This window comes from Aedes albopictus, chromosome 2 (assembly GCF_035046485.1).
Source record: "Aedes albopictus strain Foshan chromosome 2, AalbF5, whole genome shotgun sequence".
Lineage (NCBI taxonomy): Eukaryota > Metazoa > Arthropoda > Insecta > Diptera > Culicidae > Aedes > Aedes albopictus.
In genome coordinates, this window is record NC_085137.1 from 260,109,079 (window position 1) to 260,125,594 (window position 16,516).

Consider the following 16,516-nt stretch of genomic DNA (forward strand, 5'->3'; position numbering starts at 1 on the left):
TATGGTAGGGCTTCAACATGGTGAATCGGCAACCTGGAAGAATTGCCCAACATAGCTTTCTGAGCAGCAGAAAAAAGCTGAAGAATACCAAACTCAGGTATGGAAACCCAAATACCTACAACCTAAATGAGGTTTTAAGAAGCCCTGCATAAGAGGTAAAATATCTAAAATAATAACTGGTTATATGCATAACGCGTGAATAATGACATCAGGCATAACAATAAATAAATAATAATCGGCGATTTTTCCATATAAATAGCGATTTTTCTATAATTGCACAATACAGCAGTCCTCAACACGAAACCAATAACTCGTTGAGGTATTTTGTCAATACCTACAAAATACCAAAATAAGTTATTTTCCATACCTGAATAACCGACCAATACCTTGGCTTGGTATGATACCTAACATTGATATGCTGCAGTTATGTGTCAGTTATTCATTCCTGCTCGGGTCTGGTCCTTACAAGTTCCTACACGTTGTTTTGTTTACGGTTGCTAATAATAGTCGAACTTTTTTCCCAAACTTTGAAAAAAAAATAACAGTGCAATCGGAGAAATCTGAAATGCATTGCAAAGAATAGCGCTAATCATATCGGCAGAAGTGAATCAAGCAGCAGCTTTGGATTTTTTTTTAGAAAAGCAGCTACAAAAGTTTCTTCACTAGCATGCACTTTTGAAAGCAGAATCAATTAGGGTGCCTGTACCAGTTATCGCACCACCTAAGAAAAACTATTTCTACAAAAATAAGAAGAAGACCGACGAATAAAAACAATAAGTCAAATGATTGATTAGTTTTCATACTTAACAGGAAAAAATATAAAACCGGAGCCAAAACTACTTTTAGCATTTATTACGGCGTGTGCCAATGTTAGGAACCCTGTTCCAATTACGGACACATTTGTTCATTTTGGTTCCACTTCGCACTATTTACATGCATTCCTTATGGGATTTGCCATAACTGGTACACTTTGGCGAAATAGGGTGCAAGGAGGCTGAAAAGTTAAGGAAAATTATTTATTTCTATCATAATTTGAGCAAATTGTGAAGTTTCTTTTGTGATCGTGATCTGTTGCCCACAATTTTTTTTTGTTGATTTATATCTTTGAAGGTTGAAAATCAACTATGGCGAATTTGAGGTACTATAACTGGTACACTGAGCCTAAATATTATCTTTGTTTATGCCATCAGCTTTTTGACATTAAAAATAAATAATTATAATTTATTTAGTTCTTATAACAATACCGTTCAAACGCCGCATTCCTACAATAAACATGTTCATTTGGATCGCACTTTGACAGTTCTCGCTGTACGATTGACTCACTCCGCATACATTTATACCTTTATAATGTAGGATTGCTATCGAGAAGTATAGAGAGATTTTGGAAAAGAATGAGGCATGAACAGCAATGCTGCAGTAAGGGACCTGGCAGAACGTTTAACGATACAAGTCCCCCGCCCATAACAGTTCCGCCTTTTTTGGGGGGAAACGCTGCTTGAAAGAAGCGAAGTATGAGGAAATGGAACTCGTGTGCCGTTCTAAAAAGATATAGAAGATACTAGAAGCTCAACGCATTCTGCTTCGTGTCGCGTACCGAAATATGCAGGGATAATGATTGTAAAGAATTGGCAGTAAGTTATAATTCACCAATAGAGAGAAATTAGAGAAGAAAATAATGACGACAGCTCGTTTTGAGATAATTGAAAGATGTAAGCTGCACTTTGATTAGCACCAAGGCAACGGAGGAAATACCTACGTCAGTGCATGGGATGGGAAAATATGCTACGAAGGGGACGGGGAATAAACAATCAGAAAAAAAGTTACTATGTACGTCATTTATGGACGCTTCCTAAGACCAAGCCCACTCATGGGCTCAATCAAGCGTTTTAACGTTAAGTAGAGCCCCGAACAAAGAAGCGAACCGCACCGGTCGCTGCTAAGTAAGGCTCGAAAGCGAAAAGTTTACGTACGGTTCGTAGCAGGACTTAGAATATAGAGACACGCAAAGTACGGTCTCTATCCGTAGGCTCGTGCGCTCTCTCGCGTTTAGCTCTCTGGGTAGCGTAAAGAGGAGACGAAAGAACATGAGTATGGATTTGTTGCCAGGTATATAGTTTCTAGGGAATGATTTTAATTTTAATTTTAATCGCACCTTTAGTTTTTGATTCGGCCGATTGTTTCGAAACTAATATTTGAAAAAATGTATAGTGATTCAGTGAGTTTTGCTGTTTTAACACGTACATGTTTGAGCCGGGCAGCTAGCTTTACTAGTTTTGTACATTTAGAAAAATGTCCAAATAAATAACTCGCGAAGTTCGTACCGACAAGTTTCAAAATTATCGTCATCCGACGCAGATTCCGGTGAGAAGATGTGCGTATTTTCTAACCCGAAAATAAACTATTTGACGGTAATAAGTGACCACAAGGTTTTCTTTCTTCACTTTCCGGGCTGAGATCCTCCGCTTTGAAAGAGCTGTGCCTCGCGTTTCGTTTTGTCGTGTATATTTCAAAAAGGCAAAAGAGTTTTGGTTTGATTGCTGTTTTTGAAAATGGTGGTCGTCAGTGGGTGGTTTATTAAATATAAATTTGAAAATATAAATTAAATAAACGAGACATTAGGAAGAAAGTGTGTGAAATGAGTAACTTCACCGTCCACGCATCCTTCCTCCCCTGTAAATTCGAGAAGTACCTTGCCGAAATAAAATATTCTGTACTCCAAGTATTTCGAAGAATAGTCTTTGCGCGTAAATACAACGCAGTAGACCAGGCCGCTTTGATGCATGTGTCATATCTCTGATATGCTGCAAGCATCAGTATGGACAAGAAAAGTAACACGATTGCTTTCCAGGGTAATTCCGCGTATGTATGAGATTAGATAAGAGTAGTTACGATTTTTCAAAGTTGCATTGACTGTACCTAACTCAACTCAGATATCATAGAAACACTACAGTTATTTCTTTTTGTAAAAACTAAATCACACCGATAAAAATCTTAAAAAATGTAGTCGTGCTGCCAAGTTTCACCAATTAAAATAGGCGGTGTGCAGGACTGCCATATTGTAGGTTCCTCGTTATAGAAAAAGCAAGGCGTTGGATGTTAAAATACAACAATTGTTGCATGAAGTGCCAGAAAGGAGAGTGGGCTCATTATGTACTTTGACAAATACGCAGTCTACTTCAAGCACATAGAATCTGCTTCCAACAAAATATTCATATAGCAGCATCCAAAAGATCGCAATATATATTAAGATTTGTGAGTGATGCTTTGTAACTAAAAGGTTGTGACTGAGTATAGAATTAGCTGATGTTAAAATACACGTTAATGAAAAAAGGTTGTGCAAACTTATCGCAGACTGTTAGAAGACAGCTTGTACTATGACCAGGATTCAAGAATCTTGATCTACGCGAAGTTGTAAAGGAGACAACTACGTTATAAATGTGTTGAAAATGCAAGGGATGTAATTATTCAATAAACCTAATTATTAAAAAAATGCTCATAATCTCAAATTCAGATAAATTTCTTGCGATAAAGGAAACATGAATATTGAAGAGATGGATATTATTTTAGATAAAAGTAAGCAACAAACATATAATTTAAAAAAAAGATTGCTTGAATTCCAGGATTAAATACAATCATAAATGATTGAGAAAATGATAACTTTAAACGCACCAAAACTGGCACAAATCTCCAAGGGAATTATTTATTTGAATTCAATTTTTCAAACAGTTTTCAGTCTTGTCCAAAACCCCATCTTTCATAATATGAACACAAATTATTATACTGAATAAGATTTGCAATAACACCATAGAAATACACAAAATATTGCGATGATTTACAGAAGTGCAAAAAACCGATGGTACGGAGAGAATAGAGACCACCGGTGCGCAAAGGCGACCGATCATTATTTTACTCACATGGAAACGAACGACCGGTGCGAAAATGGGTTGATAACGAAATTAAAAATCGTTAACGACGTGCTGTTGCGTGTGTAGTATTAAGCCCACGGGTGGGCTTGGTCTAAGTAAACCAAAGGTAAACAACGCGCGGTTTCAGATGTTGGATACCCAATAGGTGAAATCGTGACAGACGGGTGAGCTTAACCATCAGCAGAAAGATATCCGAGTTATTGTTAGCGTCGTGACTATCCCTGATATCAACATCGCAGGAGAAGTGTCGTCAATCCATCGAAACGTGATCGATTTGCAATCCCGTATGTTGCAATGATCTCCATCATGTACAACGATAAGGTTGGCATAGTACCCTCCTAATATGCTAGGCTAGGCACACCACGACAGCGTAGTGTACGTTCAGCGAGCCTGTCTGGGAGGGCTCATGGAGGTGCCTTATTATGTAGAAAACTCTCTAATGTCCTATGTAATTCTAAACTTTTCCTCACAGATGAAAATAATGAGAATTACACGTCATGTAATGTAGTCATGTAAACACGTCTAGCTAGATATATCATGTAAATTTGTGTTATAGACACATTCTACCGTGACGTTACAACGTTTTGACGCATTTGTAGTCAGATTTTCCTCTATAACTCATGAAAACGAGCGTAAACCGCGAAATATTTTTTCATATTCGGATTCCTTGTAAAATTTCTGATATATTTGACCTATTGAACATTTAGTTTTCATTAGAAAAACGTGTTTAAAATGCGTATTTGTAGCGTGACGTTACAACGCGCTAGAATCCGACCCTCTCTAACGCGCTACCAACATCTTAAAAAATCTGCTCGGATTTTTATGTTATTCTGAATTTTTTTTTCCACCATTGAAATTTATTGGTTTGTTCTTCAATTCAATGGAATAAAATATTTAAATTTCGGATTTGTTTTTGAATGATCGACTTTTAAATTTCGTGACATTACAACGCCCGTTCAGTTTCAAACAGGGTTCTGCTCGCGTTGTAACGTCACGAAAATGCACATCATGTTAGAATCAGAATAATCAGCCAAATTTACCCGAATTTGTGAATATATCATTGCATTATCTTCACTGCTTCAAGGGGAACTTTATTCTATTGAAAATCCGTTTTGTGATAAATGGCTCGGAGGGCCAAGTTATTGCTATCAATAGTATGAATACTCCTTCATGAAGGTTAATGACACCGGCACTTTGCACCGCCAGATATTTAAATTTTTCAGCATATAACTCATCACGCCGTCGAGATAAGGCACATTCTACCGTGACGTTACAACGTTTCTAGGCATCCGTAGTCACATTTTGTACTTTAATTCATAAAAACGACAGTAAACCTCAAAATATTTTATCATATTTAGATTCTTTGTAAAATTTCCGATACGTTTGACCTGTTTAACATTTAGTTTTCATTAGAAAAATTTGTTTAAAATGCGTATTAGTAACGTGACGTTACAACGCGCTAGAATTCGACCCCCTCTACCGCGCAACCAACATCTTGAAAAATTTGCTCGGATTTGTATTTTAAACTGAAAATTTCTCCCACCATTGAAATTTATTGGTTTGTTCTTCAATGCAGTGAAATAAAACATTTACATTTCGGATTCGTTTTTTGGATAATCGACTTTTACATTTCGTGACGTTACAACATTCAGTTTCAAACAGGGTTCTGCTCGCGTTGTAACGTCACGAAAATGCACATCATTTTTTAATCAGAATAATCAGACAAAATTGCCCGAATTTGTGAATATATTATTGCATTATTTTTACTGCTTCAAGAGCAACTTTATTCTATTAAAAATCCGTTTTGTGATAAATGGCTCGGAGGGCTAAGTTATTGCTATCAGCAGTATGAAAACTCCTTCATGAAGGTTAATGGTACCCATCTTCGGCCTAGTACCACCCATATTCATCTAATATTGTCCCAAAGACTAAACCGTTGATATCCAATACTTCGTACCGCCAGATATTTAGATTTTACAGCATAAAACTAATCACGCCGTCGAATTAAACATTTTTTCAATAATTTATGCAATGTCATTGATTCAATTAAAAACGCTTTAAGATGTGCGAGCAGTTATTGAACCAAAGACATACCTGAGGATCTGAATACCACTTAGGGGCATCAATTTATGTGATTCCAGAGACAAATAGACCTAATTCTGACAAAAACAATCCATCATATATATGTCAGAGTCAGGGCCCATATAGCCGAGGCGGTAAACGCACGGGTATTCAGCATGACCATGCTGAGGGTGACGGGTTCGATTCCCGGTCGGTCCAGGATCTTTTCGTAAAGGAAATTTCCTTGACTTCCTTGGGCATAGAGTATCTTCGTGCCTGCCACACGATATACGCATGCAAAATGGTCATTGGCAGAGGAAGCTCTCAGTTAAAAACTGTGGAAGTGCTCATTGAACACTAAGCTGAGAAGCAGGCTTTGTCCCAGTGAGGACGTTACGCCAAGAAGAGAGAGAGAGAGAGATGTCAGAGTCATAATTACTCAGAGAGTTAGTGTCTTCGGTAAAATTGTTTAATAAGTCAAAAACTTACAGCTGATTTACTATTGGATGTGAGATTCAGACACACTGGGAGACGCTTATTAAAAGTTTACAATAATTTAGAATTTCTCAAAAAGTTTTCAACAAATTTTGATTAGTTGAGAAACTATTTTTTGGCAAAATCTTTGGGCACTTTATAAGAAGTTACAACATGTTGAATATTTTTTGAATAAATATAAAGTGCACTATTTTTCAAAATTTTAACTACCACTAGTCAGTTAGAAACTTGAACCAAACGGCTTTTAAACTGAAAATTCTGGGCAAGATAAACAACTTTTCCAAAGACATCAACATTCTAAAAGTCTAAAGTCTAAGTAATTAGAGTCCCGAGATACATATGAGTTTCAATTTCGTAGATGTTACGTCTGTTTGTCGGTGATTCTTGTTATATCAAAAATAGATGTAACACTGACGTAATATCCATCCCATATATTTCAAGATCCTAAAATTTAGACAGTTGGTGTCCTCGACAAAATTGTTTGGCTGGTCAAGAACTTTCAATTGATGGGCCGTATGATTTCAAATCCTTCCACTAGGAGGCGCTAGAGGGCATACGCATTTTAAGTTTTACTTATCTCAGGATCGTGATTAATTGGAAAGATGGTTGCTTCATTAAAGTTGTTTGGTAGATCACTAGACTTTCAGTTTAATAGCCGTATGTTATTAATTTCTGCCACACAGTGGTGGTTTCAGTTTTCAAAAGCATGCCAATTTTATTAATTACCCAAAACACATTCAACAAGCCGAAACTTTTTATAAAATATATCAAAAATTCTCAAATTTTGACTAATAGTTCCTCATCTTGTTATCTGTAATATCTACAATTTTGGACTTTATTGGTTAGCTCTACACAAAGATGGAGCGCTTTAAGCACAATAATACTTTTGACTGTTTTCTATTAAGTCTTATATTTAAGGAATAAGTGAATCAAATCAAATAAAATTTTAAAAGTTAAGAATTATATATTGATCTTTGATTACAATTTGATTTGAATACAGTATGTCCAATGTGAAAAAAGTTCCAGCTTGTAGAATACTTTTCAAGAAATTCTAATTCCTTGCCTGCTTTTGCAAAATGGAAACTGACGTCTTCTAGTGGCAAAATCTCGCATCTATTGGTAAATCAACTGCAAGTCCATTACTTACCAAACAACTTTGCCGAAGAAATCGTATTTCTATGTAAAAGGGATCCTGAGATGTATGAAATTTAAAATTTGTAAGTTCTCTCTCAAACTATCCATCAACTGTAAGTCTTTGACCAACTTAATAACTTTGCAATTTCGTCAGTGTTTCGTCTGTTGGCCACTCATATCACAGAAATTTTCGGTTTGAGTGGTACTAGATTACGATTAAAAAAATTACAATATCGCAGTACAATTACATAGTGGATTTTGGCCAAACACCATCTCCCCGTCGAAATCACTCAAAGGGGCTTTTCTCTCTTTCAAAATTTTTAGTTAAAAATAAATAACAATAATAACCATCTCCCCGTCCTTCAAAAGTCTACGTAGTTTATTAATCGGCAATGGTACGCAATTTATAAACGATATCTCGAAAAAGAGCTCATACACAACGAGAACGAAACTGTTTTGAATATAGAACTACGTTTGTCCAATTCCGAAGCCGTCCAAGCCAGAAAGATTTGGTCTTTTCCACAGAACTTTTTTTCGTGACGTTACAACGCAAACTTCATCCAGGTGAAACTCAGGCTTCCGTGAACCGATTTTCTTTTTTTTAATCTCATTTGAAAGATCTTTTCGAGTACAAAGAGCATACAAAATTTCATATTTGTAACGTTTTCCGTATTTGAATAAAATTTAAAAATGTTGATTTTTCGTGACGTTACAACGCAATAAAAACCCATACTATGATCAGCCATATTTCAGAGTTGTAAAGTCTTCCGATTAAAAATCTTTTTATGCTTAAAAATCTACATACATTTATCTACAAATGATGGAAGACTTTTGGAAAATCAGTGTGTTGGTGTTTAAAATACGATAGTTTGGATGAAAAGTGTGCCTAAAAGACTTAAAATCACGATTTTAATGTTAATCTTAATCGTCATTCAATTTATATTTATCGTAGCACTAATATCATGTCGAATACATTTTTGGATGACAAAAGTAATGTAGAATGTGATAAAAATGTCAAATATGCCATAACTAAGCTTTGAAAAATTGGTATTGATGATACGGGGCCCGTAGAATGTGTCTATATTACTTACATGACATATAATGGAACGTTACATGATATTTCGTGAGATTTACATGCCATGTCATGTGAACTTCTGTGAAATCACACGCTATAATAACATGCATTATATGTCACAGAATTTTACACTATTCTTTCGATATGTGCTCTACTACAATCTCTTTGCTGTTAAGTCAATTCCTTATACAAAAATCAATTCCATTCCTCTCACCAAGAACTTTCGTCCTTCCTGCTAGTTGTAACAGAAAAAAAAGTTTTTGAGGTACCCGGTCGTGATTAAGTGAACGAAAATAAACTGCCATTGAAGATACAGAGGCACCGAATAGCTCAGATTCACATGCTTCAAAGACTAGGCAGGAATTTTCTCACTTTTGCACAAACGACTAGAACGAACGTTTTGCCCTGCGGTCTCATTAAGGCATTCAGATGGATAAGAAATACAAGCACATCTTCTATTATTCTTCCCGTGTACTTCATTCTTTTCTCATCTGTACCTCTATCTGCTACATGCAGAGCTCGGAATAAATTGAAGCACGCGATTTGCAGCGAAGAGATCTTTTTCCTTTCTTTTATTCTTGATATGTTATCAGGTTACCTTTCGCAATGATGCCACACATCATCAGCGTGCTCCACTTTACTGTGTCACAGTGGAGATGGATCTTATCCCACAGGGGCTTACTTATTCGCTGCCGCAATTGAATGAAGGTGAGCCATGGTTTTCCACCAAAACAATCTTTCTGATGAAGAAAACTTGGAAGTAGGGCAAAACTTTGGCTATGGTAACATGAAGTAGATGAAGTTAGACATAACAATAATATTGATTTGCATTTTTGTATTGTTTCTATGGTCTTTCCCAGAAAATTTATGCTGAGTATACCTATCATCTAAAGGGAAATTTAGTTAATGCACATGCTTCAGGTGGCTGCCTTTGATTTATTTTATCGGAACAGCAGCCCATTGATGAGCATTCAAAAAGCTTCGCTTTCTTGGAATGGTACGGACGATTATTTATTTATTTATCATCAATTATTAATCAGGATTAAAATTTTTGATAATCATGAATAATCATTAAGTCATTCAAGAACATTGTTTGGTGTAAATTTTGTAAATGCACATTTTTTATATTATTTTCCGTATTCAAAAATCAATTTAATCATGTTTTGGACAGCACTTCTTTTTTTCGCGATTTTATGAATTTTGGATTTTGATTTTCCTAGTTTTTGTTTTTGAACATCTCTACATTCTTATTTCTTTCATATACCGTAAAATGGGGTGTTAAGCGACGGAACAATTTTTCGTCCCCATTAATTCATGGGTTTTGCTTCTTAAAACTTTCAGGAAAAGCAGTCCGATTATTGTCTTGCTGCCTGCTACGCATATAGATTACAAAATTTAACGATTTTTTGGAGAAATTGAAGATATTTAACAAAATGTGGAAATTTTTAGAAAAATATGAAAATGGGGTGTTAAGGAACTTAAGAGGATGAATGTGAAAGTTCTTGTATTTCAATGAAAGATAAAATTGATTAATTGTTAACAGTGACTGTAATATTTCTTGAACATTGCCGAAAAAGATTATCATAGCCCTAAAAGTGCAGAGACATTTTCACTGTCATCTACTATTGTATATGATTTTTTTTCTGTTAAAGCCTCGAAATCTGAAAAAATACCGTCAATTGTACCTGAGTGGCTTCAACTTATAACAAACACATTATTCATAGTTACTATTTAGAGTAACCAAACTGAACAGTACAGACTGACGAACAGGTTGTAAACTAAGGATGTGTATTAACAGTTTATTGTTCACCTAAAACTCATTTATATTGAAATGTTTTATATGCAAGCATCATTAGATGGCTCAGGATGTGAACTGTGTATTCAATGCTGATATTTCTACTCTGGAGCATCGCTGATAGGTCGTATTTTAGATTCTGGGATATTTTAGTAACTATGAGTCTTCTTGGTTTTATTAGTGACAGTCTTGTTTACATAATATATGGAACAAGTGAGCATATTCTACATTTTCAAAAACTGTCACGTTTTAGCGCTAATCATTGATAATATTTAAATAAGAAAACAGATGGAAAATCTATTTTGAAGAATACTCCTTCGCTAAAACATAACAAAACACCTTAAACACAAACTTCTGTCAAGAGGATGCTGCTGCGGCATTGAGTATAATCATTTGACAAGTTTTCTAATTATATGTATTAATCTAACATTTGTTTCTTAACCCTTCAGCGCGCGCGCTGTTGTAAAAAGTTCAACACTACCAAAAAACCTCGCTTTTCGTATACAGCGCGAGCGCGGTGCAGTTTCGGTTGTTTGATGGAGCACGCACTGGAAGGTTAAGATCTCTATTATATTTGTTGAATTTATCATCAACAGCAAATGTTGGGATGCTTATAACCCAAAATGAAATCCGTAATACATCATTCAGAATTGTAACTGTTGTAAAATTAATCAATCGTCTCAAAACAATATTATTATTATTACTTTATTATAGATACAAATAAAAAAGTTATATGAGAAATTTCATCCCCTAACACCCCACCAGTTTATGAAACTAGACTTTTTTCACAAAAAAATGTCGGTTTTCACAAACCATCCTGGTAATCTCACATATTTTACCCTAGTTTCATTTGAAATGAGTTCTAGAACACCTTACGATTACCGTCAAATAGGGTAACTTGCAACACTTTTCGGCTTTGATTCAATATGATTGAAAATATAAAAATTTGAAACATTTTTCCACTATATCCAACTTTGATACACAAAATCTCTATAACAGAAATAGTAGGGCGTACTAGTTTCTGACCTTACAAATGAATGTTTCAATGGTAGTGAAATTGAGAAAAATCAATGCCGTTCTATTTTTAAGTCTAGTGTCCAGTTAAAACCGTATTTTCATGAGTGGTAATCCTTATAGTATGCTTTTATTTCCAACACACATTTAAAGCTAATTTGGAATTAGTAAATAGACTCTTATAGACTGTTTCAGAAATTAAAAATACACTAACCATTAACTACCATTTCAATTTGAGCACAATATCCAAAAAAGTTTCTTCAAGCTCTTACAGTAAACATGTCAACGAAGCAAATTATACCAATTTTGTTGATGTTTGTGGTGAAAGTTAAAAAATAGGGCTCTGTAAACTAGATGATTAAAATTTGAAGTTACACAAAGTGGTCAAAAAATGTAGCATAGTAGAAAAGAAAAAAATCTCACAGATAAAATATTTAATTTCCAAATACAATAAAAATTGCTGTATCGATAATAAAATATATTTCTCGATTGGTAAGAGTAATTTTTACTGGAATATTTGATCAAGAACCACCAATACGGGCCTTCTCAATACAAAACTTTTCGTTTCAAATTTCTCAACAACACCAGTAGCAACAAACTTTAAACAAACGAATGCCTTAATTACTACTTACTGCATTCGTTTTTATGGTATGACAAGCTTTGCCCTCTGAAGGATCGAATGTGCTGAAAAAATCAGTTCGTTTAGATTAAATGCCTTCAAGAATGCTAAGAAACTGTGTGGTAGTCCTTATGTTCCGTATGAAACCTTAAAAAATAAAAAAAAACTTGATCTCCGAAAAAATGTTGTGGAAATGCCTTTATCGATTTTTCCCAAATTTTGATCAAGACATTCCTTAGAAAACTTGTTGAGAAAGCGAATGTGATAAAAATTGAGATAATTTTTGGTATTTAGTGATAAATAATGTTGAAATCATTAAGAACACCTTTGTGCAAATGTGAATTTTAAAAATTAAGTTATTTGTTAGAGAACTCGACTGTTCTTTAAAATATCAAGACAATTGAAAGGAAACATAAATATATGGAGTACAATATGCTATACTCTGGAAGAAGTTGGTAAAAATCATTAGAACAGTTCATTTATTGTAATAAACAAAGTGTACTTATAATTTCTGAAACAGTCTATAGTCTAAAGAATTTGAGATAAGCTTAAGATTTTTAATATATCCATGCAACACTACAGAACAAGTTTTAGGTATTTTCTCACATATTCTGAAAATAAACAAAAAAACTGTGCAAAGTCTTTGAAGATATAATTATAATTATATGATTAATGGCAATTGATTGCCGCAAAATTTAGAAATTTACCTTAAAATGAAAGATCGGGTTGAGAACTATTTCCATAGTTTCGGTAATAGAACTTACTGAGGCTTAGTACATCAACTGTCAAAAATGTGAGTAAAAGGTAAACAAACCGTATTTGTTGACTCCGCTGTTCTAATTTCGTCAAAAATTTACCGAATTCGGTATTCATAAATCAGGATAAAAAAATACTTCTCAAATTTAAGTCATATTCAAGCACACATATTTTATTTCTATTTTATGAAAACACTTTTCAGTTATTCTGGTTTCCGTAATAATTCAAATTATCGACATTCAGCAGTTGTAGCTTTTGAGCCTTCGCTATACTTAACACAAACGAAACTAACAAGTCCTTTTTTTAATAAGAATGGGCCCTGCTCAAATATTTGTTAATAATTATTTTTACAATTAAGTATATACGAAGGCAATGAAAACAATCACTTTCATAAAACACATATGTTTCATCAAGGAATCCAAAACCAAACTCTTGGAAATTTCATTCACAGGCAAAACTGCCTAATCTTTTCTGAATATGTTTGCAAATCAGTTCAATTTTTGACATTTTTCAAAATAAATGTTTGTTTTTTATTATCTTTCTTCCCTCGACCAGCCAAATAGCAAGGATACAAAAAGTGAGATAAATATTTGCTAGGACTAAATAAAGTGCCAGAAATAATTTCAACATTCATATATAAGAAAAAAAATCATTGGATTGCTCATTCGATCACATGTCCATAAACACACAATTGAACTATTGATCGAATCCAGCATGTATTCCTCCCTCCCAGTAATGACACTCAAATCCATTCCAATTAATCAACAATCGTTGTGAATGTGAACAAAAGTTGTACCTTACCATACACTATTGTTTGCAACGAAATCATTGCCAACTATGAGATGTGGTGGGATATTATTCAAAATTCAACTATGCACAGTCTCAAATTTAGAACTCTGTCATTTTTTTAGAGTAATTCATAACATATCTCATAAAGTTTTTCAGTTACATTGTACTTCATATTGGAAATCAACGGCTATAGATTCTAAGCAGATACAATTTATTTATTTTACTCAAAAGCTAGGTTTGAAAATTGCTGACTGCTATTTGAACAGAACTGCAGGCCTACATTCTTTCAAATGCAAGAGTAAAAATCTTGCAAATATTTGCATTCAGGCCTGATAGTAAATCATACCACCACGAAAAACGAAACAAACTCTAGGACATATGAACTACACCCACACGATTGGCATTCTGCTGCCAGGAGCTTTCATTGTGAGTGTTCACAACATTATCACTGTACTCACACATTATACCACATAAACGGTGGTGGTAGCACTACTTTCAGTGGTAACCGTTTTGATGTCATTTTCTGGGGGAAAACTCTTCGCCTACGTGTGTGGGTGATTCACAGAGCTATAGTCCACAGCAGCTTTTTTCTTGCCTCTATTTGAAAAGGAGAAATTTTCCAGCGACAAACCAGATAAATACTTAATGAGGTATATGTAATAGTGTTATTTTTATGCTTTTGAATGGAAAACTGTGTGTGACTCTGAGAAACTTGCTCTTTTAGGATTTTGATGGGGACACTTAGGCAATTTGAATAACATAGAAAATTACCATTCATTGATTTTTCTTCGTTTGCACTTTTTGCACTTACAATTCTATTGCAAACATTTTTTCACCTCGAGAGTTTTCACAATTTTCACTTATCACGACCATGGAGAGTGTGGGTTCAATCAATTTTTCTTTCTCTTTTACCTTGGCCTCTGCCACCAGAGTAGCCTTCTGCAGCCCACGGTCGTTCTTCACTCAGGCTGCCCCAATATGCTAGGCAGCAATCTTCCTTTTTGCACAATTTCCAACAGAACCTTATTCAAAATGCTGACCAGACACCAAAACTTTGTTCCAGAAGGACGACTTGAACTCTGCTAGCACTTTTTCCTTCGCATTCTGATCCACATCTGAAGCAGGTGGCCTGGTGATACAAATTTTACACTACGATTCACACAGGCTAGGAAATTTTCAGCCCTGCAGAGGCTCCTTCACACTCCCCAAAATTTTCCACCACCGATTTTCTAGCGCAATCGAACTCTCGCTAAGTAAGGGCCATCGAATCCAGGCCCCGGTCGGTTCTTCATCATCGTTTCACTATTTTCAGCCAAATTCTGGCCTTTTTCACTGGAATTTGCACCAATTTAATGCTCCACTCGAAATTTTCACTTCTACACTCCGCTACGATGATAAAAGAATCAATGAAAAGCTCTTCGTTCATCGCGCAGGATCCCCGTTGTCGCGCTACCAAGGAAGGAGAGCTTTTTCGCTTCTGCCGTTCAGTTTTAGCTCTGAGTTTCCCAGCACTTGGTTTCTGTCCTCAATAGATAATAGTTGTTAAACATTTTGGAAACATGTTTTTATATGAATGAATTACAATTTAGGGGACTTTGTATGTACATCAATAATGAAAGCAACCTTGTTTGATGCGTACTTGGATAACTGTAATTTTTACTCATTAAATTATGAACTGATTGTATCACTTCCGTAGTTTTTAAATATTCAGCTGTTTAATTTTACAGTTGCTTTAGCTGATGATCGGCGTTAAGTCAGAAAGGAACATGTGTCTTTCTCTTAATTTCGAAACGACTTCAAAGCTTACAATTTTGTAAATTTTCAGTTTTTTTACAAATTTTCTTAAATTTTTTCCATAGACCTCGAAAACTATTCATTACAGTAGTATTTTTTACTGATTTCAGAAAAAAATGTAAAATAAAAGTTTAAAACCAAGCGATTTCTGAGTAATTGATTGTTCATGATCCAAAATATTTGGTGAATTATTATTTTTTTATCTGTATTAACGAGATTTTTAGCCCTAGGCTATAGTTCATCTCGGGACCCACACTTTACTTCCCTTCCGAAGGAAGAACTCACATTTTGCGAGTTTGTCAGGAGTGGGATTCGATCCCAGGTCCTCGGCGTGATAGTCAAGTGTTCTAACCATCACACTAGGTCCGCTCCTGGGTGAATTATTAATACACAAGAAGGACGACAATAAGCAAGAGTTAAATTTATGTGAACGAAAAGTTTGAAATTTAATATTCATTTTCTTACACAGAAGATTACATTTTTCGAATTTTTATGTTTAATCTGAGTGGACCAAGTACAACAGCTTAACATTACAAAAATGATAGTCAAAAATTAACGTATTTAAAACAAATTTTAAAGGTGTTTTCATAGTTTCATAAGTTAAAAATATTGTCGACACATTTTTAATAATATAATTCAAAGGACTGAAGTTTTTCAAAAAATCAATCAGTCAAAGTGAACCAAGCACAATTCTTAAATTACCGATGAAATAAACTTTTACATAATACGGGTGATGGTACATTTTAACAAGATGCCCAACAGCTAGTGAACAAAGATATGCTGATATAGATAAAGTTAGGAAAACATGTATTTTAAACATTCTTTCTCAGTGGCACAAGGTTCACTTTGTGTGTGTACGCAAAATACCGCAAAATTTCAACCAAAATATACTTTTCCAATTCTTTTGACATCAAGCATTTGGTCCATCCTGACTGCACGCTATTATCGATTTTCGCAGATCAATGAAAGTAAAATTATGTTATATGCATCACTTTTTAATTGTAGTTTTACATTGAGAAAATCAGGTAGATCTATCACGTAGCTAATGTAATTCTTGA

General features: G+C 34.6%; 1 protein-coding gene across 1 annotated transcript in view; it reads right to left on the reverse strand.

Annotated features, from left to right (window-relative positions):
- LOC134288025 (ELKS/Rab6-interacting/CAST family member 1-like) overlaps positions 1 to 15,187 on the reverse strand; it is a gene marked incomplete at its 3' end in the record, with an annotated part of 49,002 nt that extends 33,815 nt beyond the window's left edge. The window contains 1 exon segment of the mRNA XM_062851625.1: positions 14,436 to 15,187.
- Positions 15,188 to 16,516: the final 1,329 nt, after the last annotated feature.